We start from the raw sequence: 6,000 nt of genomic DNA on the forward strand, positions 1-6,000 counted from the left end.
TACAAGAATTTTGTTTTTTTTTTCAAATCAGAATATTTTCTTAATACAAAAACTTTGTTTGTGTTTGTGTTTTTGTTTTTTCATTTTTTTTTGTTTTTTTAATTTTTTTTTTTTAAAAAAAAAATTATCAACCTTAATATTTTGACATACTATTGAACATGTTGTTGATGATACATTTTTTTTTTTTTTTTTTTTTTTTTTTTTTTTTTTTTTGCTTTCAAAGATTAATAAATTGAACTTTGTAGCATTTTTGTGTATTTGATAATTTGGGTGTTGTTTCATTTAATTTTAAGTTAGTCACTGCAGGTCAATTACATTGAAAGCATTATAATATTATTAGTAATATCTCACTTAACAACATAGGCTTATGATTTTATCTATGGCAAGAATGTGGAAATATTAAAATAAAATTAACATTAATTACCCGATTGATGTGTGATTTTGTCATACATTACAAACTTATTAATACGGAGTACTATTTTAAGTAATATATTAATATTAATTAGTTATCTAACGCCTCACACGAGAAGATTATTTGTAGAGTATATGCAAGTTCAACACTACAATTTTATTTGTTAAAACCGTGCATTGCATGAGGCTAATCTAGTAATTTAATAAAAGTGGAGTAAAAAAGAATGAGACCATGTAATGAGAAATAAATATATATATATATATACACACACACACACACACTAGTAGAAAAATGCTCATTTGCGTCGCCTTATTTGCGTCACTCATAGAAACAAATGACGCAAATAAGATATTTTGACAACCTTATAAGTAATTTGCGTCGGGCATTTGTTATAAAGCGACGCAAATGTCAAACATATTTCAACTTATTTATATTTACGTCGCTTTTATAAGTAGGAGCGACGCATATAACAATGTTATTTGCGTCACTCGTTTATTGACAAGTGACGCAAATAACCTTTGTGAGTCAATTGCGTCATTTCTTTCTTGAGTGACGCAAATGACCATTACGACTTATATTAATTCTCGCTGCCTTTTGCTGTCGAATTTCAATACTCCAAACCCTAGAAAATTCAACCCCAAAATTCCCAGAAATTCAACATTAAAACCCCAAAAAATTGATCGGTAAAACCCCTGAATTCCCCATTGCTGCTTTGCTGCTGTTCAACCCCCTAAACATCAGCAAATTAAGAGTAATACCTCGAGAAATTCGTCTTCATAACCTACCAATTTGACCACTAATAAAAAATCCCAGCAAATGTGAGGCAAAACCCCTTATATTCGAGCAAATCCGAGCAAAAATCCCCTACTTTCTTGCAAAAAATCTACCCAAAATCCCCACGAAATTCAATTGCAAAAAATCGAGCAAATTACCTTAATTAAATTTGAGCAAAATAACAATTGAAAGTTAGGGTTTGTACTCAATAATATGGGATTTTGGCTCTATCGTTGCTGAAGTTGCATATGCAAAATCGATTTCAAGCAAGGTAAGACCTCTTCATCTCTTTTCTTTTTTATCATGCACTTCAATCTACATAGATATTTGGATTCAATTGTAAATTAACTTAGTTTAATCTACCTATTTTGTTGTTGTTTTTTGCACGAATTCTAGTTTTACAAGTATGTTTATAAATAACAGCTTTTTGGGGTTCATATTCGAATTTAGGGTTCATATTCGAATTTAGGGTTCATCAAATATAGGATTTATACTCGATTCTAAGGAATTTTGGTTCTGTTTTGGTGAATTTATGTAGTTGATTTCACTATTTTGGTTTTGTTTTGGTGAATTTATGTAGTTGATTTGGTGAATTTTGATTTTACTATTTTATTGATTTTTCTCCAATCTGACTGTATTTTCTTTTATGTTTTGCTGCTCATTTTACAGTTTTTTAAATCTGACTGTTTTTTTTATTTTATTATTATTATTATTATTATTTTTTTTAATTTTTATGTTTTGCTGCTCATTCTGGTTGATTTTTCCCCTGCTACTACTAAGAGAAGCTCTTTCCCTTTTTTTTTAGCTCAAAAATGTTCCATGATATACTTGGCCGTGAAAAGATAAACTATGACATAGTGTTTGTATTGAAATAATTTTACCAGGCCGTTTTGTTAAAAATAAACGACCACTCCTAGCCTTGCCTTACACCCCTCAAGAATATGAGCATCTGAGTTTACTTTAACACACCCAAGGCACAGTTTCTTCCAGCTTGTAGCAGCATCATTTTGTCTCAGAACAGAGGGGGGCAGCAGAACCTTTTTAGCATAGCCATTGTAATCATGAACTATCCTTGCAAACCCCGCAGCCAGCAGCACACTATTCGGATTCTCACCTTGAAACATGATTAAATTCCTCTCCAAGCAGCCGACATCAGTGCGGCCATAGAACAAACTACTTCTGCATCATATTTCTTACAAAGCCATAACCATAGCTCTGCAAAATTATCATTTGGCGCATCTTCCAGGTTGGTTTTGTACTCACTGTAATGCCAAATTTCCTTTGCAACAACACACTCAAATAGAGTGTGATAAATTGTTTCGTTCACACCACATAATTGGCAAGTAGCGTCAGTTGTAATGTGACGATACCTTAGTCGATCTTTCACTGCCATATTCCCCTTCACGGCACTCCAAAGAAAATGCCTTAATTTTGGTGGCCCTCTTGGTTTTGTATTAAGAAAATCCTGATCGAATCGTATAAATGCCATTCTTGGTTTTTGTATTAAGAGGTTTTGCAAATAATTGACATCAATCCTTTATTCCTCTGCTAGTATACTTAATTAGAGGAACAACTATTAGTATTTTCTTGGAAAGGTAATGTAGTTGTTTAAATAATTGTAGAATATTATTTTGTTGCTTTGATGCTTCATTCTCAACTCTGATTGTTTATTGATTAATTGTATTTGATATCAGGAACTGGTGACTTTATTTAAACTGTTTGCAAGAGAAAAAGGAAGTGGACTTCCATTATGGACTTGTTCGATTGTGTTAGGGAAAATGAAGATTTTGTCCCTAAATTGAATTACGCTGGCTTCAAATTCCATATTATTTATTGGATTATTTTGTTATAGTTCTTAGGCTTGAAATGAACGCATTTGATTTACCAACATTTGGGTTGGTTTGGTGCTTGTGTTATACTTATTAATGATGAAGAGGTCAATATTGTTTTGTTGTAAACTTAGCGCATGTTGGACTCTTGTTTTGGATTATAGGCTTGAAATGAAATTTGGTTAATTGGTGTTGGGATGATGAGTATAATGTCTATAATATTGAGATGTAAATTATTGGACAGGTTGTTAATATAATGCCGTCATTCCCAATTTTATGGGTAGGCCAAATTACAAAGGAGACTCTGCCGAAATTTACATTTGCATTATTCAATAATATTGCATTTTAATTTCAATTATATTAGCGTTAGCATATTACTTTATACCACTAGTGAGGAAAACAGGTACTACAAACATATACAAGGCAATTATTATAATTAAAAAAAAAAATCACCTCATTTGCGTCACTCATTAAACAAACAAGTGACGCAAATACAACAATTTTGTATTGTCTAGTCAGTCATTTGCGTCACTCCTATATAAACAAGTGACGCAAATAACAAACAAGAAGTTTATCAGAAGAGTCATTTGCGTCGCTCCTTTATAAAGGAGCGACGCAAATGACTCTTATTTGCGTCGCGCCTAGGAGCGACGCAAATGACTTTTAAATCATTTGCGTCGCGAGCAGTTGCGTCGCTCATAGAAGCGACGCAAATACACTATAAATGAGCGACGCAAATGAGCCTTTTTCTACTAGTGATATATATATATATATATATATATATATATATATATATATATATATATATATATATATGTATGTATGTATGTATGTATGTATGTATGTATGTATGTATGTATGTATGTATGTATGTATGTATGTATGTAAAAGCGTAATGAATTAAAAAGAACGATTGATTTAGGAAAGTCATGCACTTTAAAAACGGAGTGAGTGTATAACTAGACAATTACTTAGGGCCTATTCTCATTGATTGAAATGAAATGAACTGAACTTATTAGAGTTGAACTGAACTGAAATGAATATTTTATAAGAGAAGGAAATTAGAAGCTTAACTGAACTTATTAGAGCTGAAATGAAAATATTCGTATGAGAACAGACCCTTATAATTAGTTTATTATTTCCACTTTCTAAGCCTATGTGGACTATTGAGAGAATATGTGAATATTCGCCGTAGCCTTCTCATTAATCCAAGATTAGTATATATACAAGATTAGACTTCTAGGTTAAGCTAAGCTAAACTAGGAAAGAGATATACACTAAATATATGCAATATAATTACAAAAGATTATTTCCATAATCTAACACACCCCCGCAGTCAAAACGGCAGGACTACAAACGCTGAGACTGTCTCGAAAATCATCAAATAGAACCTTGGGTAGACCTTTTGTGAAAATGTCAGCAATCTGGTATCGGGATGGAACATGTAGGACACGAACTTTGCCGCGTTGAACCTTCTCACGAACAAAGTGTATGTCCATCTCAATGTGTTTAGTGCGCTGATGTTGAACCGGATTACTAGAGAGATAAATCGCACTAACATTGTCACAATAAACCATTGTTGCTTTTGAGATAGGAAGAAATAGCTCGAGCAACAAATTGCGAATTCAGCAGGACTCAGAAACCACATTTGCAACCCCTTTGTACTCTGCTTCGCAACTAGACTTAGACAAAGTGGGTTGGCGTTTCGAAGACCAAGAAATTAGATTATCACCAAGGTAAACACAATACCCTGATGTAGAACGACGAGTGTCCGGACACCCGCCCCAATCTGCATCCGTGTATGACACAAGAGAAGAAACAGGAGATTTATGCAATTGTAAACCAAAATCCGTCGTACCTCTAATGTATCGAAGAATGCGTTTCAACGCATCCATGTGCTCAATACGGGGTGAGTGCATAGATAAGCAAACTTGTTGAACTACATAAGAAATATCTGGTCGAGTGAATGTCAAGTACTGCAAAGCACCACAGAGGCGCCGATAAGAAGTAGGATCGTCATACAGAGGACCCTCCTGGGAGCTCAATTTCCCTTTGGTGTCAACAGGAGTTTGCGAAGGCTTGTAGGTTGCCACTCCTGCTTTTTCAAAAATTTCCTGCACATACTTCTTTTGAGATAAAAATAAACCATTTTTACCTCTAGTAATAGCAATACCCAAAAAATAACTCAAAGGACCCAAATCCTTCATTGCAAATTCAGAACTGAGCCGAGAAATAATATGTTGTCGGAGAGAGTCCGATGAAGCAGTAAGCACAATATCATCAACATATAGAACTAGATAAGCAGTATCATTACCATGGCGATAGATGAACAATGGGGTATCAGATTTGCTATTAGCAAAACCAATAGTAGTCACAAAATCTACAAAACGTTTGTACCACGCACGGGGTGCCTGTTTCAGACCATATAGTGACTTCTCTAATAAACAGACATGATCAGGTTTATCAGGATCTTTGAATCCCATAGGTTGATACATGTAAACCGTTTCATTCAAATGACCATGTAAGAAAGCATTTTTCACATCCAATTGATGAATTGCCAAGACTTAGCCAAAGCAATGCTAAGAACCACCCGAATAGTAGCTGGTTTAACAACCGGGCTAAAAGTTTCATCACAATCAATTCCTTCCCTTTGAGTTTTGCCATCACCAACAAGACGTGCCTTATGTCTCTCAAAAGACCCATCAGACTTAGTCTTATGCCGGAAAATCCACAATGACCGAATTATGTTCACATTCGGTGGTCGCGGAACCAATTTCCAAGTCCCATTGTCAATAAGAGCATCATACTCTTCCTGCATAGCAATTTTCCAATTATGGTCACGAAGTGCATTAATCGGGTTCTTTGGAATGGGTGATATGGAGGTAGTAGTATGATGGGATTGTTCTCGGTATTTGGGATTGGGCTTGACGATTCCATGTTTACTACGAGTAGTCATGGAGTGTGTTGGTGTAGGAGTAGGATAGG

This window comes from Chenopodium album, chromosome 5 (assembly GCF_948465745.1).
Source record: "Chenopodium album chromosome 5, dcCheAlbu1.1, whole genome shotgun sequence".
NCBI lineage: Eukaryota > Viridiplantae > Streptophyta > Magnoliopsida > Caryophyllales > Amaranthaceae > Chenopodium > Chenopodium album.